The following is a 26,933-nucleotide window of genomic DNA, read 5'->3' as shown; positions in this document are numbered from 1 at the left end:
GCTTTAAGTTTGCACACTAATCTCCTGTGTGGGACCTTGTCAAAAGCCTTTTGAAAATCTAAATATTCCACATCCACTGGCTCTCCCCATCCACTCTACTAGTTACATCTTCAAAAAATTCTATAAGATTCGTCAGACATGGTTTTCCTTTCACAAATCCATGCTGACTTTGTCTGATGATTTCACTTCTTTCCAAATGTGCTGTTATCACATCTTTGATAACTGACTCTAGCATTTTCCCCACCACCGATGTCAGACTAACTGGTCTATAATTCCTCGGTTTCTCTCTCCCTCCTTTTTTAAAAAGTGGGGTTACATTAGCCACCCTTCAGTCCTCAGGAACTAATCCAGAATCTAAGGAGTTTTGAAAAATTATCACTAATGCATCCACTATTTCTTGGGCTACTTCCTTAAGCACTCTGGGATGCAGACCATCTGGCCCTGGGGATTTACCTGCCTTTAATCCCTTCAATTTACCTAACACCACTTACCTACTAACATGTATTTCCCTCAGTTCCTCCATCTCACTAGACTCTCAGTCCCTTACTATTTCCGGAAGATTATTTATGTCCTCCTTAGTGAAGACAGAACCAAAGCAGTTATTCAATTGGTCTGCCATGTCTTTGTTCCCTATGATCAATTCACCTGTTTCTGACTGTAAAGGACCTACATTTGTCTTGACCAATCTTTTTCTTTTCACGTCTCTATAAAAGCTTTTACAGTCAGTTTTTATGTTCCCGGCCAGCTTTCTCTCATAATCTTTTTTCCCTTTCCTAATTAAGCCCTTTGTCCTCCTCTGCTGGTCTCTGAATTTCTCCCAGTCCTCAGGTGTGCCGCTGTTTTTTGCTAATTTATGTTTCTTCTTTGGACTTGATACTATCCCTAATTTCCCTTGTCAGCCACGGGTGCACTACCTTCCCTGGTTTATTCTTTTGCCAAACTGGGATGAACAATTGTTGTAGTTCATCCATGCGATCTTTAAATGCTTGCCATTGCATATCCACTGTCAACCCTTTAAGTATCATTTGCCAGTCTGTCTTAGCTAATGCATGTCTCATACCTTCAAAGTTACCCTTCTTTAAGTTCAGAACCTTTGTTTCTGAATTAATTATGTCACTCTCCATCTTAATGAAGAATTCCACCATATTATGGTCACTCTTACCCAAGGGGCCTCGCATGACAAGATTGCTAACTAACCCTTCCTCATTGCTCAATACCCAATCTAGAATGGCCTGCTCTCTAGTTGGTTCCTCGACATGTTGGTTCAGAAAACCATCCTGCATACATTCCAAGAAATCCTCTTCCTCAGCACCCTTACCAATTTGGTTCACCCAATCTATATGTAGATTGAAGTCACCCATTATAACTACTGTTCCTTTATTGCGCACATTTCTAATTTCTTGTTTAATGCCACCCCCAACCTCACTACTACTGTTAGGTGGCCTGTACACAACTCCCACCAGTGTTTTCTGCCCCTTAGTGTTATGCAGCTCTACCCATATCGATCCCACATCCTCCAGGCTAATGTCCTTCCTTTCTATTGCGTTAATCTCCTCTCTAACCAGCAATGCTAATCCTTTTCTTTCCTGTATATCCCTCCTGAATATTGAATATCCCTGGATGTTGAGCTCCCATCCTTGGTCACCCTGGAGCCATGTCTCTGTGATGCCAACTATATCATATTCATTAATAACTATCTGCACATTCGATTCATCCACCTTGTTACGAATGCTCCTCGCATTGACACACAAAGACTTCAGGCTTGTTTTTACAACACTCTTAGCCCTTATACTTGGTGCACAGTTTGTGGCATCATGGATCGGGAGGTGAGAACATTGGGTCTCTTTCTGCCCGTCAATGTTCAGGGAGCCTCTCTCTTCGTTCTATATGAGCCTCTGTGCTGTGACCATATAAAGTTGCCAAGGTTATTTTGGGATGACTTTGATTTTGTAGGATTTATTTCAATCACAGATTAATTGTGATCTGCCTCCTTCTATTGAGCCGCTTGCTCAGAAACAGGAATATCTGGTTTATCAGTAACTTAATGTGCCATTGCCATTCCTGAGCTGTTGTGTCATCGCGCTATTTCAGTCTGTTGTATTCAGATGGCTAGACTGAAAGCTGGGATTGAAGAATGTTGGGCAGTTCAGACCTGGATGAGAGACTAAGTTCATATGTCACCTTGCCGATGGGACGTGTTTCAAACACAGGTCACCTAATGGAGAGCATTATCATAAAGGCAACACAAGGCTCGGATTGAGTCTGGCTTTAAGAGAATATAATTACTCAGATGCCTTTGACAATACGAAACTCTTTGTGGCAAGTAACTAAATATTCCAAACAATAGGGGGAAAGGACTCATTGTTACAAAGGTAGTTATGGAAACTATGACCGGGGAACTGATTTGTTTTTGGTGACTCATCAGCCAGTGTTGGACATCAGAGTAGGTACTGTTCCCTCTTCCAGCTGGTCCAGGTATGTGCCAGAAAGCTAAAGGCACAAGAGTTAAAAGGGACATCAAGGGCAGTTTTTTCATGCAATGGGTGGTACATATTTGGAATGAGCTACCAGAAATAGAAGTTGAGTCAGGCATGTCTAAAAGCTACCTAGATAAGAACATGGACAGAAGAGGAGGACTATGGCTGATGGGTGAGCTCAGTGGACACTGAAGGACCTGTTCCCACACTGGATAACATGGCTCTATAAGTGTTCTCTCTCTCATTACCAGGGTCTCTTTTCCCCTCCATTTCCTTCTTCTTCTTCCCCCGCCAACATTTATCAGCCGCTCTAACATTGTTTTGGAAGTGCAGAAGAGAATTTGGAACACAGAAAGAATATTAAGTTATATCTTTGAAGGTTATTAGGCAAACATTTTCCAGGGACCATTGAAACTGCGAAGCAATGCGTTTTGATCCATCATTTCAGCAAGTGCCGGTACCCTATTGGTAACCAGCAATGCACTTGTGATTTTTAATCAAAATTAATGTTTTTAATTGCAGGCAGTCCGATGTTGCTTCTTCTGAGTGATTTTACCTGCAGTGTGCGTATCGTATTTTATTTTCCGTTTTTCTAACTCCCATGTGAAACTCAATAATACATCTGTGGTTGGCAGCATGCCCACATCAAAAGAAATGATTGCATTTTGCAGTTCTTACTTCTGCTCACAGATACACCTGAGAATTTTTCTGTTTACTTGTGGGAATGCAATCTGTCTGTGTCAATTACCAGTCTCCAGGTTCACAGACGAACACTGGCAGCCCCTTGAGCAGTGTGGCTCATTTGATTAAGCAACCCCAGGCCAGTTATTTGAAGGCGTTTGCTTCTCTCCACAGAGCTGATACCCCACAGCATTCCGTTTCGATTACTGCCATTGAGCTAGAGAAAGAAACGCATAGACCAGGGTTCCCATCCCTGATAGTTGAACCTGAGTCAGGATAGGTTCATCTCCCCACCGATGACCTTGCTGCCCACACACCTTCGGAGGAGAATAACTGAGGGCCGGTGGGCAACCTTACAGAAGTGTTTGCAATTATGAAAGGCTCAGATAAAGTAAATAGTAACTGACTTACCCCGGGGTAGGGGAGATAGGACATAGGTTAAGGGCGAGAGTGGAAAGTCTTGAAAGGGATCTTGAAAGGGATTCACGCGGGGATGGTAAGTATGTGGAATGAGCTGCCAGAGGAAACAGTTGTGACAAGTATAATTGTATTATTTAAGAGGAACCTGGATAGGTATAGGGTCTCGGAGTGATAGGGACTGAAATTGGGTGGATAACGTGTTCAGTATGGACTGGGGGCTGAAGGGCCTGTATCCTTGTTGTGTTGCTCAGCTGCGCTTTGACTCTATTTGGGCACTATATGCAGGGCTGTGACACAGCAGAAAGGTGTAACAAGGTGAAGAAATGTGGCGAGAAGGGAGGAAACCAGAAACACTTGTCAATGTGAGTCAGTTCTCCGTCTCTCAGTATCGAGAGCTGTTCACGTCATGTGCTTGAAAATGGGTGTAATTGCAAACGAGTTAAACCATTAAAAATACAGAGGGAGGGCCTCATACCTGAATGGAATGTGAAGAATTAGAAATATTTCCATGTTAACGTTAATATTAGAGGTGAATGTTTGTTCATTCATTCCATTTTAGATAGCTGGCTAATCCCAAAATACTGTCCCATCCAGCAGTTGGAGAATTCTAATCCCGTGTGCACCGACTGAGAGTACTTGTCTCCTAGTGGGCACCACCCCACATTATACATGCTTTATTCGCGTCACCTGAACTCAGATTACAGCATGGGAATGAGGGTGGGGGATGAGAGGGGGTGTGAGTGAGGAATAGGTGGGTGTGAGGGTGGGTAATGATTAGGTGTGAATGTGTGGGGGTAAAGGTGGGAAAGGGTGGGTGTGAGGGTAGGAATGTGTGGGGATAAGGGTGGAGAATGGGTGGGGGATAAGGGCAGGGAATGTGTGGGGGGTAAGGGTGGGGAATGTGTGGGGGGTTAAAGGTGGGGAATGGGTGGGGGATAAGGGCAGGGAATGTGTGGGGGGTAAGGGTGGGGAATGTGTGGGGGGTTAAAGGTGGGGAATGGGTGGGGGGGTAAGGGCAGGGAATGTGTGGGGGGTAAGGGAGGGGAATGGGTGGGGGTAAGAGTGGGGAATGTGTGGGGGGTAAGGGTGGAGAATGGGTGGGGGATAAGGGCAGGGAATGTGTGGGGGGTAAGGGTGGGGAATGTGCGGGGGATAAGGGCAGGGAATGTGTGGGGGTAAGGGTGGGGAATGTGCGGGGGATAAGGGCAGGGAATGTGTGGGGGTAAGGGTGGGGAATGGGTGGGGGATAAGGGTGGGGAATGTGTGGGGGGTTAAAAGTGGGGAATGGGTGGGGGATAAGGGCAGGGAATGTGTGTGGGGTAAGGGTGGGGAATGGGTGGGGGATAAGGGTGGGGAATGTGTGGGGGGTTAAAAGTGGGGAATGGGTGGGGGATAAGGGCAGGGAATGTGTGGGGTAAGAGTGGGGAATGTGTGGGGGATAAGGGTGGGGAATGTGTGGGGGGTTAAAGGTGGGGAATGGGTGGGGGATAAGGGCAAGGAATGTGTGGGGGGTAAGGGCAGGGAATGTGTGGGGGTAAGGGTGGGGAATGTGTGGGGGATAAGGGCAGGGAATGTGTGGGGAATAAGGGTGGGGAATGTGTGGGGGTTAAGGGTGGGGAATGTGTGGGGGTAAGGGTGGGGAATGTGTGGGGGATAAGGGTGGAGAATATCTCCGGATAGCCATGAAACCAAGAAAAAAGGCAGCATAATCATCAACCCCAAATCCACCCTCCCCATTCAAAAAAAGGTACAAAAACAGAAAAGGCACATCGACCCCCAAATCCCTCCTCCTGCACTAAAAAACCAAAGAAGCAGACAAGCACATTGACCTCACCAAATCCAACCCCCCCAACTCAAATAAAAACCAAGAAAGGTCAGGTGAAAAGAAACAGAATGCAAAAAAAGCTACAAGATATAAAAAAAGACTACAGTCTAAGTCCATACCCAAAAGGCAGAAAACCTGGGCAGCATTGTCCAGGCACAGCGACAGGCTCTCCCCTCTGCAGTGGCAGAGCAGTGTGAAGGTCAGAAGGGGTTAGGTTTTCGGGACTGAGGTTGCGGATAAGGATAGGGAGGGTGTGTAGTGGGGTGAGAATGTTGATCAGAGTGTGGATGGGGTTGGGGATGACTGTGAATAAGAGTGGAGGTGAGGGTGGATGGGGATGCAGGATGAGTGCAGGAAGAGGTGAGAAGTGGTTTGGAGTAGAAGAATGGATGAAGCTCGGTGGGAAGGGTGTGGGAGTGTTTATCACCTACAGCTAGGGACATAGACACTATGAAGGCCCATGATATACTAACAGACTTCATTCCGCAGTTGAAGAGTGGATTTAGCAACTCATAGAGTGAACCAAGAGCCAGTGGAAGAAGCTGTATGTACTGAGAGCCAGGAAGCCCACGTAACTCTGGGTGGAAGAATGGGAGGAAAGGGATGCATTGTTCCCAGTCTGGAGGGCAGGGTAGCTCTGACTGGAACACAATCAATAAAGAATACCAGAGGTTAGAGAGCAGATGCCACAAACAGTAGAACAAACAATAGATTCAAACTCTTTGTTATAATGTGCAAATAACGGTGCCGGCTGAAGAAGAGGGCGCTCAGCCCAAAATTGGAAAAGGAATCAGATGTGTATCTGTGGCAAATAGTAGACGCCAGCAAGTATATTCATCCAAGGCAAAGCAGACAACAGTACGATGACAAGAAATACGCTGGAAAGAATTGTAGAATAGAGAGCCAAAAGCACTTGCAACACCTTGGGAAAGGTTTCACTGCTAATGTAATGATTTCTCTGTAGCAGCAGTGCTTGGGTTATGATTAGAGAAAACGAGGGCTTTGGATTGTGCGAAGTCCAATGAGGGGAGTGTTTTTCTTTCTTGTGTGCCTGAGAGCGAGGGATTTGCAGTCTTTTGTTCAGTGGAAGATGGAGAGAGAAGATGCCAGAACAGAGAGGTTGCAGACTGCAGGACTGAGTGGATGTGGAATGGGATCAGGAGTTAACGCAGCCCAGGGGATATTTATGGAGAACGAATGGATGGGAAAACCATGAGCTCCAATGTGCACTGTTTCATTAAAATGGGCCCTTCTCTTTTTGTTTTCTTTACTAACCCTCTAATCAAATTAATAATTATAAAGGTCAATCATTTAATTACATATGGGGTACTGTTTGTTATTTCGTGGTACTGATTTGTAACAGGGGAAAACATCACGCAGCATCCACACAAATGAGATTTCACAAGTTTGGTGGGCTGGAGAGTGTGTGAGGGTTACAATTGCGGGGGCTAGTCCGGGATTGATTTTGTTGGATGCTGTGTGATAGCACTGAGCTTTGAAGCAGTGGGTTGTGTGTTTTAAGTCTGTACTGGTACGGATGCTGCCAGATGGAGTGGTGGTGTTCATCCATGGGGGTTTCCGGTAACTGACGTGTGCATGTTGAGTGGAGTAGCTATTCGTATTCTGGATGAATTGTTAATTTGTCTGTTAAGTACTGTAAAGTTGTCAGCAAAGTTACGATTTGGGGGCGGAGGTTTGATAAAATATCAGGCACAGACTCCATTTCACTGCAGACTGACGTAATGACAGAAGAGCGGGCCGAATCGCAAGTCAAGTTTCCCATAGCTGGGAGGCGGAGACTTCAAAGACAGGGTTCTATCGTTTCTGAGGAGAGAGGGGAAGGAGTGGTCAGATTTGAGATGTCTACTTAGTCCCCATCCCCCAGGGAAGAGTTAGAATTCTGAGTTAGTATCCTCCCTTACCTCTCTGGCGAATCAATGGCAAAATGCCCCGGTCCAAAGTCCCAGCTATGGTAGGCTCCACCTGTGTCTCTGGAATAACATCCACCCCTAAAGGGGAGGAGGAGTATGAGACTTGGGCTGAGCAGAATTCTCAGTTGTTAGATAGTGGCAGTGCTCTGATGACATAAAGCGACAGAGATTGGTTGAAAGTTCGAGTGGGCGGGCTGCTGATGTGGGGAGAAGTTCCAGTACCCCCTAGTTAAAGTTGTCGATTACATGGGAGGACTGAAACATGGATTCAGCATGACAGACAGCCCAATGGAGCCCATGGTGGGGTTTCAGAACATCCATCAGGAGAAGGAGGAGAAGCTTTCTACCTACACCTTTCAGTTAGGGAGGCAGCTAAATTGCTTGTGGCACAGAGGGGCCATTCAGGCAGCTGAGGTGGATCAGTTAAGAGTGGACCAGATAGCAAAGGGCACCCAGTCCCAGGAGCTGATCACGTGGGGTCCCTAACTGTTTTGTAAGACCCGCCCTGAGCTGATCAGAGAAGGACGAGAGGAGGACAATACGTCGGAGGCACGGGAGGCCTCTGTCAGCAGGGTACAGTTTCCGTAGTGGTCCCCTGCAGTGATGTGACCACGGATAGCCTGACCAGGAGACTGTGGCAGAGCTGAGAATTGAGATGTCCCGGTTGTTATCAGGGGGTATGACCCCCTCCCATATGATGGAGCTGATGCGGGGGCAGTTCCTCTAAGGGGACGGACTATGCGGAGGGCTGCTAGCATCTGGGGTCCCGCGAGAATGGGAGCGGCCGTTATTGTCTGTTATAACTGTGGTGAAGAGGGACGTTTCAGGCGAGAGTGTGAACGACGGGAAACCCCTCGGAGAGTGAGCCCCTGGGTACCTAAATAGAGAGATTCGCTGGGAAAACTTGAAAGACACCCAGTGAGGGGATAGCCTGGTGTATCATGGGACACACATTCCCAGAAAATATCAAGGAACACCCTAAGCAAAAACCCCTATTCCTGAAGGCTCAGTGGGGCCAAGCTCCAGTGTATCGCAACAGATAGAGGGTATTTATGCTACAGCCATACTTGGCACAGGGTCATAGGTCACTCTGCTGTACCATTTGATTTACAACCAGTATTTGACGCATTTACCATTGATGCCACTCAGTGCAGGTGATTATCGGTGTGCTGGTTATTTGTCAGTGAAGCTGGAGTTTTCGGAGGCTGATGTGGGAGTTACTGAGGCCCTTGATAAGTTAGTGCTAGTTTGTCCAGCCCCGAGGAGAAGGGCGGCATTTCAATTCTTGTGGGACCCAACACTCCGACTGTGAGCAGGCTCATGGAGGCCTGCAAGGAGCAAGCTGGAGAGAGCTTCCTGAGAACGTGTCCGTTCACCCGGTGTTTCGAGCTGCTTTTGAGGAAGTGCGTGGCTGTATAGGGCCAGGTAACAAGTTTAGATGAAGGACCGTGTGGTTCACCCAGTCCAAGCCAATCGTGTTACGGCCCAGGGAGGTCGCGAGAGTAATAGGAAACCCCAAGTTTCCCGGAGTGCTTAAGGGCGAAGCCCCCTTAGTGGATGCTCCAGAAGACTACGAGGAGGAATCGGGATTTCCAGTTGGGGTACTGTTGAGCCCCAGACTGCAGAAACCCTTGATTGTACAGGCAAACAGTATGGCAGTGATTGTCAGGAACACCACGAAAAGGGAGGTCACCTTCAAGCGGGGGATGCCCCTGGTGCATCTGTTCCCGGTGACGGTAACTTCTAGCGTCCCTGTGAGACAAGCCAGGGAGAAACTATTGGACAAATGGGGAAAGTTGGCCACTGTGTCATTCGACTTCAGCGACTCCCCAGTACCTGCGGGTTGGAAGGGGAGGTTGATAGAGAAGATGTTGAAACGGGAAGGTGTCTTTTCCACTGACGAGTTTGATGTGGGTTGTTCCAAGAGTACTTGCCACACTATCCGGGTGACCGAGGACACCCTGTTCAGAGAGCAGTCACAGCAACTGGACCCTGCAGAGGTGGAAGATGTTCAGCAGCATTTGTGTAAGTTGAAGGAAGCTGGGATCATCACCGAGTCCCGAAGCCCCTATGCTTCCCCAATAGTAGTAGCCCAGAAGAAGGATGGGAAGGTACAGATGAGTGTGGACTATAGGACTCTGAACAGGCGTACCATCCCTGACCAGTATAGGTCAAAGGCCTGTCTGAGTGGCGCAAAGTGGTTCAGTGTGCTGGACTTGAGGAGTGGATATTACCAGATCCCCGTGAGTGAGGCTGACAAAGAGAAGATGGCATTTATATGTCCACTGAGACTCTTCCAGTTCGAAAGGATGCCCCAGGGCATATCGGGAGCCCCGCGACCTTGCAGTGTGTCATGGAGAAAATGGTGGTAATTTGCTTGAGGTTTGCTGTATCTGGATGACCTCATAGGTCCACCTTGGAAGAGCATGAAGAGAGGCTACTGAAGGATTAAAACTTTTGCTGGACAAGTGCCAGTTCTGCAAGACATCTGTCAGCTACGTTGGGCACATAGTCTCATGGGATGGAGTAGTTACAGATCTGTCTAAGATAGAGGCAGTGACCACATAGCCAAGGCCCCAGACTGTGAGCGCTTTGTGCTCGTTCCTTGGGTTCTGTGTTTACTGTCGGAGGTTCATGAAGGGCTACGAGGAAGTGAGTCACCCTTTAAATCATCTTCTGTGCGGTTACCCTTCCTTGAGAAGAGAGGGAGGAGGACAAAAGGAGAGGAGGGTAAAGAGTATCTTAGCCCTTCAGAGCCTTTTGGAGAGAGGTGGGATGTGAAATGTGAAGAGGCTTTCAGTCACTGAAGGAGCTGCTGACCCAAGCGCCGGTGCTGGCTTTTGCGGAGCCCCGATTGCCGTATGTACTGCATACAGATGCCAGCAGAGAGGGCTTAGGGGGTGTATCAGGTTCAGGATCAGGACACAGGGTTGAGACCTGTTGTGTTTGTCAGCCAGACTCTGTCGCCCCATGCACTTGGAATTTCTGGTGTTGAAATGGGTGTGGTGGATAAGCTGAGTGACTATCTCTATGGGGCCAAGTTTGAGGTGAGGACGAACAACAATCCCCGAACTTATATCCTGACCTCGGAGAAATTGGATGCCACAGGTGGTTGGCGGCATTGTCTGCCTATGACTTTGGCCTAAAGTACCCGCCAGGAAATAGGAACATTGATGCTGATTGCCTTGTCCTGACATGTTCACAAAGGGCTGGACAATGACAAAGAGTGGGAGAGTGTTCCTGTCCCGGGGGTGAAAGCCTTATGCCAGTTGGCCATCACGGTGAAGGCAGATGGAAGGCAAGGTCAGGATCGAGCAGTGGATCAACTGGGGGCTTCTGATGACCCCATTCCACAAGCTTACTGTAAGCTGACTGCTCTGAAGATAATCCAGTTTCCGGAATTGAGTCCTGGCGGAGTGGCAGCTGCTCAGCGAGATTTGGTCAGCAGTCAAAAAGGGAGGCGTGGCCCAAGCGGAGAAGTTGAAACATGCTGTGGCGCCTCCATTACTGAGGGAACGGCCCAGACTGGAGCTGAGGAACCAGATCCTATACCGGGTCGCATCACCTCCAGACCAACCTCACCGTTCCCAGCTGGTTCTGCCGGAGAAGTATCGGAGGATGGTGTTGAAGTCACTTCATGATGATTCTGGACATTTGGGGGTGGAAAAGACCAGATTTACTGGCCCCGAATAAAGCTGGAGGTCGAAGAAAACCGCAGGTCGTGCATTTGATGCATACAGAGGAACCCACTGCCTACGAGGGCTGCTCCGTTGTCCCACTTGCAGAGTGCGGGGCCCCTTGACCTGGTGTGTATAGATTTCCTGTCCACAGAACCTGATGCCAGCAACATGGTGAACGTCTTAGTCATCACAGACCACTGCACCGGATATGCACAGGCTTTCCCTACCAAGGATCAAAGGGTGTCCACCATGGCCAAAGTGTTATGGGAGAAGTATTTCATTTATTATGGCCTCACCGGGTGGATACATAGTGATCAGGGACGGGGCTTTGAGAACAGGCTCATTCATGAGTTACTGAGCATGCTTGGAGTCAAGAAGTCAAGGACTACTCCCTATCATCCATCGGGTGATCCCCAGCTTGAGAGGTTTAATCAAACCTTGCTAGACATGCTCAGGGCCCAAGAAGAGCAGGTGGAGTCAAAATATTAGACATCTGGTTCACAGTTACAACAGTACCTGTAATGAAGCTACCAGGTACCCTCCATACTATCTGATGTTTGGCCGTGAGGCAAAGTTGCCCATTGACCTTTGTTTTGGGACTGATGAGGGTGACTTACCAACGAAGACTTATCTGAAGTAAGTGGCTGATATGAGAAGGGAGCTGAAAAAGGCTTATAAATTAGCTGGGGTCGCGGCTGCCAAGCAGAATCAAGGAAATAAGAGGAGGTATAATCAAAAGGTTAGGTTCTCCCAACTCATGCCAGGAGACTGAGTCCTCATAAGGAATTTGGGGCTACCTGGGAAGAATAAGTTGGCTGACCTCTGGGCAGCTATGCCCTCTGTAGTGGAGAGCCAGATGCCAAATGTACCAGTTTTCTGGGTGAAACCAGAGGATGAGAATGGGCCTCCATCAGAATCACCTTCTGCCTCTGGGACAAGGAGTGCAGGCTGACCCAGAGCCTGACCTGGAGTCTACACTTAGTAAGAGGCCTCTGACCTACCTAAGAGTTACACACTGTGGAACTGAGAGCGAAAGCCACCATTGAACAGAGAGCGAAAGGCACTGTTGAACTGAGAGCGAAAGCCACCATCAAACAGAGCAAAAGGCACAGTCAAACTGAGAGCGAAAGACACCATCAAACAGAGAGCCAAAGGCACAGTCGAACTGAGAGCAAAAGACACCATCGAACTGAGAGCCAAAGGCACAGTCGAACTGAGAGCGAAAGACACCATTGAACAGAGAGCCAAAGGCACAGTCGAACTGAGAGCGAAAGACACCATTGAACAGAGAGCCAAAGACACCATTGAACAGAGAGCCAAAGGCACAGTCGAACTGAGAGCCAAAGACACCATCGATCAGAGAGCCAAAGGCACAGTCGAACCGAGAGCCAAAGACACCATCGATCAGAGAGCCAAAGGCACAGTCGAACTGAGAGCCAAAGACACCATCGAACAGAGAGCCAAAGGCACTGTTGAACTGAGAGCGAAAGCCACCATTGAACAGAGAGCCAAAGGCACAGTCGAACTGAGAGCCAAAGGCACAGTCAAACTGAGAGCGAAAGACACCATTGAACAGAGAGCCAAAGCCACCGTCGAACAGAGAGCCAAAGGCACAGTCGAACCGAGAGCCAAAGGCACTATTGAACTGAGAGCCAAAGGCACAGTCGAACTGAGAGCCAAAGGCACAGTCGAACTGAGAGCCAAAGCCACCGTCGAACAGAGAGCCAAAGGCACAGTCGAACCGAGAGCCAAAGGCACTATTGAACTGAGAGCCAAAGGCACAGTCGAACTGAGAGCCAAAGGCACAGTCGAACTGAGAGCCAAAGGCACCATTGAACAGAGAGCCAAAGGCACAGTCGAACTGAGAGCCAAAGGCACAGTCAAACTGAGAGCCAAAGGCACTGTTGAACTGAGAGCGAAAGCCACCATTGAACAGAGAGCCAAAGGCACAGTCGAACTGAGAGCCAAAGACACCATTGAACAGAGAGCCAAAGGCACAGTCGAACAGAGAGCCAAAGCCACCATTGAACAGAGAGCCAAAGGCACTGTTGAACTGAGAGCGAAAGCCACCATTGAACAGAGAGCCAAAGGCACAGTCGAACTGAGAGCCAAAGGCACAGTCAAACTGAGAGCGAAAGACACCATTGAACAGAGAGCCAAAGGCACCATCGAACAGAGAGCCAAAGGCACCATTGAACAGAGAGCCAAAGGCACAGTCGAACAGAGAGTGAAAGGCACCATTGAACAGAGAGCCAAAGGCACCATTGAACAGAGAGCCAAAGGCACCATTGAACAGAGAGCCAAAGGCACCATTGAACAGAGAGCGAAAGACACCATTGAACAGAGAGCCAAAGGCACCATTGAACAGAGAGCCAAAGGCACCATTGAACAGAGAGCCAAAGGCACCATTGAACAGAGAGCCAAAGGCACAGTCGAACAGAGAGTGAAAGACACCATTGAACAGAGAGCCAAAGACACCATCGAACAGAGAGCCAAAGGCACCATTGAACAGAGAGCCAAAGGCACCATTGAACAGAGAGCCAAAGGCACAATTGAACAGAGAGCCAAAGGCACGATTGAACAGAGAGCCAAAGGCACAGTCGAACAGAGAGTGAAAGACACCATTGAACAGAGAGCCAAAGACACCATCGAACAGAGAGCCAAAGGCACCATTGAACAGAGAGCCAAAGGCACCATTGAACAGAGAGCCAAAGACACCATTGAACTGAGAGCCAAAGACACCATTGAACAGAGAGCCAAAGGCACCATTGAACAGAGAGCCAAAGACACCATTGAACAGAGAGCCAAAGACACCATTGAACAGAGAGCCAAAGCCACCATTGAACTGATAGCCAAAGACACCATTGAACAGAGAGCCAAAGGCAACATTGAACAGAGAGCCAAAGACACCATTGAACAGAGAGCCAAAGACACCATTGAACAGAGAGCCAAAGACACCATTGAACAGAGGGCCAAAGGCACCATTGAACTGAGAGCCAAAGGCACCATTGAACAGAGAGCGAAAGGCACCATTGAACAGAGAGCCAAAGACACCATTGAACAGAGAGCCAAAGGCACCATTGAACAGAGAGCCAAAGACACCATTGAACAGAGAGCCAAAGACACCATTGAACAGAGAGCCAAAGACACCATTGAACAGAGAGCCAAAGGCACCATTGAACTGAGAGCCAAAGGCACCATTGAACAGAGAGCGAAAGGCACCATTGAACAGAGAGCCAAAGACACCATTGAACAGAGAGCCAAAGGCACCATTGAACAGAGAGCCAAAGGCAACATTGAACAGAGAGCCAAAGACACCATTGAACAGAGAGCCAAAGACACCATTGAACAGAGAGCCAAAGACACCATTGAACAGAGGGCCAAAGGCACCATTGAACTGAGAGCCAAAGGCACCATTGAACAGAGAGCGAAAGGCACCATTGAACAGAGAGCCAAAGACACCATTGAACAGAGAGCCAAAGGCACCATTGAACAGAGAGCCAAAGACACCATTGAACAGAGAGCCAAAGGCACCATTGAACAGAGAGCGAAAGACACCATTGAACAGAGAGCGAAAGGCACCATTGAACAGAGAGCCAAAGACACCATCGAACAGAGAGCCAAAGGCACCATCGAACAGAGAGCGAAAGGCACCATTGAACAGAGAGCGAAAGGCACCATTGAACAGAGAGCCAAAGGCACCATTGAACAGAGAGCCAAAGACACCATTGAACAGAGAGCGAAAGGCACCATTGAACAGAGAGCCAAAGGCACCATTGAACAGAGAGCCAAAGGCACCATTGCACAGAGAGCCAAAGGCACCATTGAACAGAGAGCCAAAGACACCATTGAACAGAGAGCGAAAGGCACCATTGAACAGAGAGCCAAAGGCACCATTGAACAGAGAGCCAAAGGCACCATTGCACAGAGAGCCAAAGGCACCATTGAACAGAGGGCCAAAGGCACCATTGAACTGAGAGCCAAAGGCACCATTGAACAGAGAGCGAAAGGCACCATTGAACAGAGAGCCAAAGACACCATTGAACAGAGAGCCAAAGGCACCATTGAACAGAGAGCCAAAGACACCATTGAACAGAGAGCCAAAGGCACCATTGAACAGAGAGCGAAAGACACCATTGAACAGAGAGCCAAAGGCACCATTGAACAGAGAGCCAAAGACACCATCGAACAGAGAGCCAAAGGCACCATCGAACAGAGAGCGAAAGGCACCATTGAACAGAGAGCGAAAGGCACCATTGAACAGAGAGCCAAAGGCACCATTGAACAGAGAGCCAAAGACACCATTGAACAGAGAGCGAAAGGCACCATTGAACAGAGAGCCAAAGGCACCATTGAACAGAGAGCCAAAGGCACCATTGCACAGAGAGCCAAAGGCACCATTGAACAGAGAGCCAAAGACACCATTGAACAGAGAGCGAAAGGCACCATTGAACAGAGAGCCAAAGGCACCATTGAACAGAGAGCCAAAGACACCATTGAACAGAGAGCGAAAGGCACCATTGAACAGAGAGCCAAAGGCACCATTGAACAGAGAGCCAAAGGCACCATTGCACAGAGAGCCAAAGGCACCATTGAACAGAGAGCCAAAGACACCATTGAACAGAGAGCGAAAGGCACCATTGAACAGAGAGCCAAAGGCACCATTGAACAGAGAGCGAAAGCCACCATTGAACAGAGAGCCAAAGGCACCATTGAACAGAGAGCCAAAGGCACCATTGAACAGAGAGCCAAAGGCACCATTGAACTGAGAGCCAAAGGCACAGTCGAACTGAGAGCCAAAGGCACAGTCGAACTGAGAGACAAAGGCACAGTCGAACTGAGAGCCAAAGGCACCATCGAACAGAGAGCCAAAGGCACCATTGAACAGAGAGCCAAAGGCACAGTCAAACTGAGAGCGAAAGGCACCATCGAACAGAGAGCCAAAGGCACAGTCGAACTGAGAGCGAAAGACACCATCGAACAGAGAGCCAAAGACACCATTGAACAGAGAGCCAAAGACACCATTGAACAGAGAGCCAAAGACACCATTGAACTGAGAGACAAAGACACCATCGAACAGAGAGCCAAAGGCACCATTGAACAGAGAGCCAAAGGCACCATTGAACTGAGAGCCAAAGGCACAGTCGAACTGAGAGCGAAAGACACCATTGAACAGAGAGCCAAAGACACCATCGAACTGAGAGCCAAAGGCACCATCGAACAGAGAGCCAAAGGCACCATTGAACAGAGAGCCAAAGGCACCATTGAACAGAGAGCCAAAGGCACAGTCGAACAGAGAGCCAAAGGCACAGTCGAACAGAGAGCCAAAGGCACAGTCGAACTGAGAGCCAAAGGCACAGTCGAACTGAGAGCCAACGACACCATCGAACAGAGAGCCAAAGGCACCATTGAACAGAGAGCCAAAGACACCATTGAACAGAGAGCCAAAGACACCATTGAACAGAGAGCCAAAGGCACAGTCGAACTGAGAGCCAAAGACACCATCGAACTGAGAGCCAAAGGCACAGTCGAACTGAGAGCGAAAGACACCATTGAACAGAGAGCCAAAGGCACAGTCGAACTGAGAGCGAAAGACACCATTGAACAGAGAGCCAAAGACACCATCGATCAGAGAGCCAAAGGCACAGTCGAACCGAGAGCCAAAGACACCATCGATCAGAGAGCCAAAGGCACAGTCGAACTGAGAGCCAAAGGCACCATTGAACAGAGAGCCAAAGGCACCATTGAACAGAGAGCCAAAGGCACAGTCGAACTGAGAGCCAAAGACACCATCGAACAGAGAGCCAAAGGCACAGTCGAACTGAGAGCCAAAGGCACCATCGAACAGAGAGCGAAAGGCACCATTGAACAGAGAGCCAAAGGCACCATTGAACAGAGAGCCAAAGGCACAGTCGAACAGAGAGCCAAAGGCACAGTCGAACAGAGAGCCAAAGGCACCATCGAACAGAGAGCCAAAGGCACAGTCGAACTGAGAGCGAAAGACACCATCGAACAGAGAGCCAAAGACACCATTGAACAGAGAGCCAAAGACACCATTGAACAGAGAGCCAAAGGCACAGTCGAACTGAGAGTGAAAGACACCATTGAACAGAGAGCCAAAGGCACAGTCGAACTGAGAGCCAAAGGCACAGTCGAACTGAGAGCGAAAGACACCATCGAACAGAGAGCCAAAGGCACCATCGAACAGAGAGCCAAAGGCACCATTGAACAGAGAGCCAAAGGCACAGTCGAACTGAGAGCCAACGACACCATCGAACAGAGAGCCAAAGGCACAGTCGAACTGAGAGCGAAAGACACCATCGAACAGAGAGCCAAAGGCACCATCGAACAGAGAGCCAAAGGCACTGTTGAACAGAGAGCCAAAGACACCATTGAACAGAGAGCCAAAGGCACAGTCGAACTGAGAGCCAAAGACACCATTGAACAGAGAGCCAAAGGCACAGTCGAACTGAGAGCCAAAGACACCATTGAACAGAGAGCCAAAGGCACAGTCGAACTGAGAGTGAAAGACACCATTGAACTGAGAGCGAAAGGCACCATTGAACAGAGAGTCAAAGGCACAGTCGAACTGAGAGTGAAAGACAACATTGAACAGAGAGCCAAAGGCACCATTGAACAGAGAGCCAAAGGCACAGTCGAACTGAGAGCCAAAGACACCATCGAACAGAGAGCCAAAGGCACAGTCGAACTGAGAGCCAAAGGCACCATTGAACAGAGAGCCAAAGACACCATTGAACAGAGAGCCAAAGACACCATTGAACAGAGAGCCAAAGGCACAGTCGAACTGAGAGCCAAAGACACCATCGAACAGAGAGCCAAAGGCACAGTCGAACTGAGAGCCAAAGACACCATTGAACAGAGAGCCAAAGGCACCATTGAACAGAGAGCCAAAGACACCATCGAACAGAGAGCCAAAGGCACCATTGAACAGAGAGCCAAAGGCACCATTGAACAGAGAGCCAAAGGCACCATTGAACAGAGAGCCAAAGGCACCATTGAACAGAGAGCCAAAGACAACATTGAACAGAGAGCCAAAGGCACAGTCGAACAGAGAGCCAAAGGCACAGTCGAACTGAGAGCCAAAGGCACAGTCGAACTGAGAGCCAAAGACACCATCGAACAGAGAGCCAAAGGCACCATTGAACAGAGAGCCAAAGACACCATTGAACAGAGAGCCAAAAACACCATTGAACAGAGAGCCAAAGACACAGTCGAACTGAGAGCCAAAGACACCATCGAACTGAGAGCCAAAGGCACAGTCGAACTGAGAGCGAAAGACACCATTGAACAGAGAGCCAAAGACACCATCGATCAGAGAGCCAAAGGCACAGTCGAACCGAGAGCCAAAGACACCATCGATCAGAGAGCCAAAGGCACAGTCGAACCGAGAGCCAAAGACACCATCGATCAGAGAGCCAAAGGCACAGTCGAACTGAGAGCCAAAGGCACCATTGAACAGAGAGCCAAAGGCACCATTGAACAGAGAGCCAAAGGCACAGTCGAACTGAGAGCCAAAGACACCATCGAACAGAGAGCCAAAGGCACAGTCGAACTGAGAGCCAAAGGCACCATCGAACAGAGAGCGAAAGGCACCATTGAACAGAGAGCCAAAGGCACCATTGAACAGAGAGCCAAAGGCACAGTCGAACAGAGAGCCAAAGGCACAGTCGAACAGAGAGCCAAAGGCACCATCGAACAGAGAGCCAAAGGCACCATTGAACAGAGAGCCAAAGGCACAGTCGAACTGAGAGCCAAAGACACCATCGAACAGAGAGCCAAAGGCACAGTCGAACTGAGAGCCAAAGGCACCATTGAACAGAGAGCCAAAGACACCATTGAACAGAGAGCCAAAGACACCATTGAACAGAGAGCCAAAGGCACAGTCGAACTGAGAGCGAAAGACACCATCGAACAGAGAGCCAAAGGCACCATCGAACAGAGAGCCAAAGGCACCATTGAACAGAGAGCCAAAGGCACAGTCGAACTGAGAGCCAAAGACACCATCGAACAGAGAGCCAAAGGCACAGTCGAACTGAGAGCGAAAGACACCATCGAACAGAGAGCCAAAGGCACCATTGAACAGAGAGCCAAAGGCACCATCGAACAGAGAGCCAAAGGCACTGTTGAACAGAGAGCCAAAGACACCATTGAACAGAGAGCCAAAGTCACAGTCGAACTGAGAGCCAAAGACACCATTGAACAGAGAGCCAAAGGCACAGTCGAACTGAGAGCCAAAGACACCATTGAACAGAGAGCCAAAGGCACAGTCGAACTGAGAGTGAAAGACACCATTGAACTGAGAGCGAAAGGCACCATTGAACAGAGAGCCAAAGGAACAGTCGAACTGAGAGTGAAAGACAACATTGAACAGAGAGCCAAAGGCACAGTCGAACTGAGAGCCAAAGGCACAGTCGAACTGAGAGCGAAAGACACCATCGAACAGAGAGCCAAAGGCACCATCGAACAGAGAGCCAAAGGCACCATTGAACAGAGAGCCAAAGGCACAGTCGAACTGAGAGCCAAAGACACCATCGAACAGAGAGCCAAAGGCACAGTCGAACTGAGAGCCAAAGGCACCATTGAACAGAGAGCCAAAGACACCATTGAACAGAGAGCCAAAGACACCATTGAACAGAGAGCCAAAGGCACAGTCGAACTGAGAGCCAAAGACACCATCGAACAGAGAGCCAGAGGCACAGTCGAACTGAGAGCCAAAGACACCATTGAACAGAGAGCCAAAGGCACCATTGAACAGAGAGCCAAAGACACCATCGAACAGAGAGCCAAAGGCACCATTGAACAGAGAGCCAAAGGCACCATTGAACAGAGAGCCAAAGGCACCATTGAACAGAGAGCCAAAGGCACCATTGAACAGAGAGCCAAAGACACCATTGAACAGAGAGCCAAAGGCACAGTCGAACAGAGAGCCAAAGGCACAGTCGAACTGAGAGCCAAAGGCACAGTCGAACTGAGAGCCAAAGACACCATCGAACAGAGAGCCAAAGGCACCATTGAACAGAGAGCCAAAGACACCATTGAACAGAGAGCCAAAGGCACAGTCGAACTGAGCCAAAGACACCATCGAACAGAGAGCCAAAGGCACAGTCGAACTGAGAGCCAAAGACACCATTGAACAGAGAGCCAAAGGCACCATTGAACAGAGAGCCAAAGACACCATCGAACAGAGAGCCAAAGGCACCATTGAACAGAGAGCCAAAGGCACCATTGAACAGAGAGCCAAAGGCACCATTGAACAGAGAGCCAAAGGCACCATTGAACAGAGAGCCAAAGACACCATTGAACAGAGAGCCAAAGGCACAGTCGAACAGAGAGCCAAAGGCACAGTCGAACTGAGAGCCAAAGGCACAGTCGAACTGAGAGCCAAAGACAACATCGAACAGAGAGCCAAAGGCACCATCGAACAGAGAGCCAAAGGCACCATCGAACAGAGAGCCAAAGGCACCATCGAACAGAGAGCCAAAGGCACCATTGAACAGAGAGCCAAAGGCACCATTGAACAGAGAGCCAAAGGCACCATTGAACAGAGAGCCAAAGGCACAGTCGAACAGAGAGCCAAAGGCACAGTCGAACAGAGAGCCAAAGGCACCATCGAACAGAGAGCCAAAGGCACAGTCGAACTGAGAGCGAAAGACACCATCGAACAGAGAGCCAAAGGCACCATCGAACAGAGAGCGAAAGGCACCATTGAACAGAGAGCCAAAGGCACCATTGAACAGAGAGCCAAAGACACCATTGAACAGAGAGCCAAAGGCACAGTCGAACAGAGAGCCAAAGGCACAGTCGAACTGAGAGCCAAAGGCACAGTCGAACTGAGAGCCAAAGACACCATCGAACAGAGAGCCAAAGGCACCATTGAACAGAGAGCCAAAGACACCATTGAACAGAGAGCCAAAGACACCATTGAACAGAGAGCCAAAGGCACAGTCGAACTGAGAGCCAAAGACACTATCGAACAGAGAGCCAAAGGCACCATTGAACAGAGAGCCAAAGGCACCATTGAACAGAGAGCCAAAGGCACCATTGAACAGAGAGCCAAAGGCACAGTCGAACAGAGATCCAAAGGCACAGTCGAACAGAGAGCCAAAGGCACCATCGAACAGAGAGCCAAAGGCACAGTCGAACTGAGAGCGAAAGACACCATCGAACAGAGAGCCAAAGGCACCATCGAACAGAGAGCGAAAGGCACAGTCGAACTGAGAGCGAAAGACACCATCGAACAGAGAGCCAAAGGCACCATTGAACAGAGAGCCAAAGGCACAGTCGAACTGAGAGCCAAAGACACCATTGAACAGAGAGCCAAAGGCACAGTCGAACTGAGAGCCAAAGACACCATTGAACAGAGAGCCAAAGGCACAGTCGAACTGAGAGTGAAAGACACCATTGAACTGAGAGCGAAAGGCACCATTGAACAGAGAGTCAAAGGCACAGTCGAACTGAGAGTGAAAGACAACATTGAACAGAGAGCCAAAGGCACAGTCGAACTGAGAGCCAAAGGCACAGTCGAACTGAGAGCGAAAGACACCATCGAACGGAGAGCCAAAGGCACCATCGAACAGAGAGCCAAAGGCACCATTGAACAGAGAGCCAAAGGCACAGTCGAACTGAGAGCCAAAGACACCATCGAACAGAGAGCCAAAGGCACAGTCGAACTGAGAGCCAAAGGCACCATTGAACAGAGAGCCAAAGACACCATTGAACAGAGAGCCAAAGACACCATTGAACAGAGAGCCAAAGGCACAGTCGAACTGAGAGCCAAAGACACCATCGAACAGAGAGCCAAAGGCACAGTCGAACTGAGAGCCAAAGACACCATTGAACAGAGAGCCAAAGGCACCATTGAACAGAGAGCCAAAGACACCATCGAACAGAGAGCCAAAGGCACCATTGAACAGAGAGCCAAAGGCACCATTGAACAGAGAGCCAAAGGCACCATTGAACAGAGAGCCAAAGGCAGCATTGAACAGAGAGCCAAAGACACCATTGAACAGAGAGCCAAAGGCACAGTCGAACAGAGAGCCAAAGGCACAGTCGAACTGAGAGCCAAAGGCACAGTCGAACTGAGAGCCAAAGACACCATCGAACAGAGAGCCAAAGGCACCATTGAACAGAGAGCCAAAGACACCATTGAACAGAGAGCCAAAGACACCATTGAACAGAGAGCCAAAGGCACAGTCGAACTGAGAGCCAAAGACACCATCGAACTGAGAGCCAAAGGCACAGTCGAACTGAGAGCGAAAGACACCATTGAACAGAGAGCCAAAGGCACAGTCGAACTGAGAGCGAAAGACACCATTGAACAGAGAGCCAAAGACACCATCGATCAGAGAGCCAAAGGCACAGTCGAACCGAGAGCCAAAGACACCATCGATCAGAGAGCCAAAGGCACAGTCGAACTGAGAGCCAAAGGCACCATTGAACAGAGAGCCAAAGGCACCATTGAACAGAGAGCCAAAGGCACAGTCGAACTGAGAGCCAAAGACACCATCGAACAGAGAGCCAAAGGCACAGTCGAACTGAGAGCCAAAGGCACCATCGAACAGAGAGCGAAAGGCACCATTGAACAGAGAGCCAAAGGCACCATTGAACAGAGAGCCAAAGGCACAGTCGAACAGAGAGCCAAAGGCACAGTTGAACAGAGAGCCAAAGGCACCATCGAACAGAGAGCCAAAGGCACAGTCGAACTGAGAGCGAAAGACACCATCGAACAGAGAGCCAAAGACACCATTGAACAGAGAGCCAAAGACACCATTGAACAGAGAGCCAAAGGCACAGTCGAACTGAGAGCGAAAGACACCATCGAACAGAGAGCCAAAGACACCATTGAACAGAGAGCCAAAGACACCATTGAACAGAGAGCCAAAGGCACAGTCGAACTGAGAGCCAAAGACACTATCGAACAGAGAGCCAAAGGCACCATTGAACAGAGAGCCAAAGGCACCATTGAACAGAGAGCCAAAGGCACCATTGAACAGAGAGCCAAAGGCACAGTCGAACAGAGATCCAAAGGCACAGTCGAACAGAGAGCCAAAGGCACCATCGAACAGAGAGCCAAAGGCACAGTCGAACTGAGAGCGAAAGACACCATCGAACAGAGAGCCAAAGGCACCATCGAACAGAGAGCGAAAGGCACAGTCGAACTGAGAGCGAAAGACACCATCGAACAGAGAGCCAAAGGCACCATTGAACAGAGAGCCAAAGGCACAGTCGAACTGAGAGCCAAAGACACCATTGAACAGAGAGCCAAAGGCACAGTCGAACTGAGAGCCAAAGACACCATTGAACAGAGAGCCAAAGGCACAGTCGAACTGAGAGTGAAAGACACCATTGAACTGAGAGCGAAAGGCACCATTGAACAGAGAGTCAAAGGCACAGTCGAACTGAGAGTGAAAGACAACATTGAACAGAGAGCCAAAGGCACAGTCGAACTGAGAGCCAAAGGCACAGTCGAACTGAGAGCGAAAGACACCATCGAACGGAGAGCCAAAGGCACCATCGAACAGAGAGCCAAAGGCACCATTGAACAGAGAGCCAAAGGCACAGTCGAACTGAGAGCCAAAGACACCATCGAACAGAGAGCCAAAGGCACAGTCGAACTGAGAGCCAAAGGCACCATTGAACAGAGAGCCAAAGACACCATTGAACAGAGAGCCAAAGACACCATTGAACAGAGAGCCAAAGGCACAGTCGAACTGAGAGCCAAAGACACCATCGAACAGAGAGCCAAAGGCACAGTCGAACTGAGAGCCAAAGACACCATTGAACAGAGAGCCAAAGGCACCATTGAACAGAGAGCCAAAGACACCATCGAACAGAGAGCCAAAGGCACCATTGAACAGAGAGCCAAAGGCATCATTGAACAGAGAGCCAAAGGCACCATTGAACAGAGAGCCAAAGGCAGCATTGAACAGAGAGCCAAAGACACCATTGAACAGAGAGCCAAAGGCACAGTCGAACAGAGAGCCAAAGGCACAGTCGAACTGAGAGCCAAAGGCACAGTCGAACTGAGAGCCAAAGACACCATCGAACAGAGAGCCAAAGGCACCATTGAACAGAGAGCCAAAGACACCATTGAACAGAGAGCCAAAGACACCATTGAACAGAGAGCCAAAGGCACAGTCGAACTGAGAGCCAAAGACACCATTGAACAGAGAGCCAAAGACACCATCGATCAGAGAGCCAAAGGCACAGTCGAACCGAGAGCCAAAGACACCATCGATCAGAGAGCCAAAGGCACAGTCGAACTGAGAGCCAAAGGCACCATTGAACAGAGAGCCAAAGGCACCATTGAACAGAGAGCCAAAGGCACAGTCGAACTGAGAGCCAAAGACACCATCGAACAGAGAGCCAAAGGCACAGTCGAACTGAGAGCCAAAGGCACCATCGAACAGAGAGCGAAAGGCACCATTGAACAGAGAGCCAAAGGCACCATTGAACAGAGAGCCAAAGGCACAGTCGAACAGAGAGCCAAAGGCACAGTCGAACAGAGAGCCAAAGGCACCATCGAACAGAGAGCCAAAGGCACAGTCGAACTGAGAGCGAAAGACACCATCGAACAGAGAGCCAAAGACACCATTGAACAGAGAGCCAAAGACACCATTGAACAGAGAGCCAAAGGCACAGTCGAACTGAGAGTGAAAGACACCATTGAACAGAGAGCGAAAGACACCATCGAACTGAGAGCCAAAGGCACCATCGAACAGAGAGCCAAAGGCACCATTGAACAGAGAGCCAAAGGCACAGTCGAACTGAGAGCCAAAGACACCATCGAACAGAGAGCCAAAGGCACAGTCGAACTGAGAGCGAAAGACACCATCGAACAGAGAGCCAAAGGCACCATTGAACAGAGAGCCAAAGGCACCATCGAACAGAGAGCCAAAGGCACTGTTGAACAGAGAGCCAAAGGCACCATTGAACAGAGAGCCAAAGGCACAGTCGAACTGAGAGCCAAAGACACCATTGAACAGAGAGCCAAAGGCACAGTCGAACTGAGAGCCAAAGACACCATTGAACAGAGAGCCAAAGGCACAGTCGAACTTAGAGTGAAAGACACCATTGAACTGAGAGCGAAAGGCACCATTGAACAGAGAGCCAAAGGCACAGTCGAACTGAGAGTGAAAGACAACATTGAACAGAGAGCCAAAGGCGCAGTCGAACTGAGAGCCAAAGGCACAGTCGAACTGAGAGCGAAAGACACCATCGAACAGAGAGCCAAAGGCACCATCGAACAGAGAGCCAAAGGCACCATTGAACAGAGAGCCAAAGGCACAGTCGAACTGAGAGCCAAAGACACCATCGAACAGAGAGCCAAAGGCACAGTCGAACTGAGAGCCAAAGGCACCATTGAACAGAGAGCCAAAGACACCATTGAACAGAGAGCCAAAGACACCATTGAACAGAGAGCCAAAGGCACAGTCGAACTGAGAGAGAAAGACACCATCGAACAGAGAGCCAAACGCACCATCGAACAGAGAGCCAAAGGCACCATTGAACAGAGAGCCAAAGGCACAGTCGAACTGAGAGCCAAAGACACCATCGAACAGAGAGCCAAAGGCACAGTCGAACTGAGAGCCAAAGGCACCATTGAACAGAGTGCCAAAGACACCATTGAACAGAGAGCCAAAGACACCATTGAACAGAGAGCCAAAGGCACAGTCGAACTGAGAGCCAAAGACACCATCGAACAGAGAGCCAGAGGCACAGTCGAACTGAGAGCCAAAGACACCATTGAACAGAGAGCCAAAGGCACCATTGAACAGAGAGCCAAAGACACCATCGAACAGAGAGCCAAAGGCACCATTGAACAGAGAGCCAAAGGCACCATTGAACAGAGAGCCAAAGGCACCATTGAACAGAGAGCCAAAGGCACCATTGAACAGAGAGCCAAAGACACCATTGAACAGAGAGCCAAAGGCACAGTCGAACAGAGAGCCAAAGGCACAGTCGAACTGAGAGCCAAAGGCACAGTCGAACTGAGAGCCAAAGACACCATCGAACAGAGAGCCAAAGGCACCATTGAACAGAGAGCCAAAGACACCATTGAACAGAGAGCCAAAGGCACAGTCGAACTGAGAGCCAAAGACACCATCGAACAGAGAGCCAAAGGCACAGTCGAACTGAGAGCCAAAGACACCATTGAACAGAGAGCCAAAGGCACCATTGAACAGAGAGCCAAAGACACCATCGAACAGAGAGCCAAAGGCACCATTGAACAGAGAGCCAAAGGCACCATTGAACAGAGAGCCAAAGGCACCATTGAACAGAGAGCCAAAGGCACCATTGAACAGAGAGCCAAAGACACCATTGAACAGAGAGCCAAAGGCACAGTCGAACAGAGAGCCAAAGGCACAGTCGAACTGAGAGCCAAAGGCACAGTCGAACTGAGAGCCAAAGACACCATCGAACAGAGAGCCAAAGGCACCATCGAACAGAGAGCCAAAGGCACCATCGAACAGAGAGCCAAAGGCACCATCGAACAGAGAGCCAAAGGCACCATTGAACAGAGAGCCAAAGGCACCATTGAACAGAGAGCCAAAGGCACCATTGAACAGAGAGCCAAAGGCACAGTCGAACAGAGAGCCAAAGGCACAGTCGAACAGAGAGCCAAAGGCACCATCGAACAGAGAGCCAAAGGCACAGTCGAACTGAGAGGGAAAGACACCATCGAACAGAGAGCCAAAGGCACCATCGAACAGAGAGCGAAAGGCACCATTGAACAGAGAGCCAAAGGCACCATTGAACTGAGAGCCAAAGACACCATCGAACAGAGAGCCAAAGGCACAGTCGAACTGAGAGCCAAAGGCACCATTGAACAGAGAGCCAAAGACACCATTGAACAGAGAGCCAAAGACACCATTGAACAGAGAGCCAAAGGCACAGT

At 49.4% G+C, this 26,933-nt stretch overlaps 1 long non-coding RNA gene across 2 annotated transcripts in view; it reads right to left on the bottom strand.

The window, feature by feature from the left end:
- LOC132395077 (uncharacterized) overlaps positions 1-26,933 on the bottom strand; it is a 73,271-nt gene that overhangs the window by 14,079 nt on the left and 32,259 nt on the right. Inside the window, exon 3 of one of the 2 annotated variants that reach the window (XR_009512516.1) lies at positions 7,325-7,412. The exons of the other annotated variant lie outside the window; for it this stretch is intronic. This is a non-coding gene — a long non-coding RNA (uncharacterized LOC132395077). Of the gene's footprint in view, positions 1-7,324; positions 7,413-26,933 lie in introns of those variants that run through there. 2 annotated transcript variants of the gene reach the window in all.

The sequence above is a fragment of the Hypanus sabinus genome, chromosome 6 (assembly GCF_030144855.1).
Source record: "Hypanus sabinus isolate sHypSab1 chromosome 6, sHypSab1.hap1, whole genome shotgun sequence".
In the NCBI taxonomy this organism is placed as follows: domain Eukaryota; kingdom Metazoa; phylum Chordata; class Chondrichthyes; order Myliobatiformes; family Dasyatidae; genus Hypanus; species Hypanus sabinus.
Note: the sequence above shows the minus strand (reverse complement) of the source record. Positions and strands in the feature narration are given on the sequence as shown.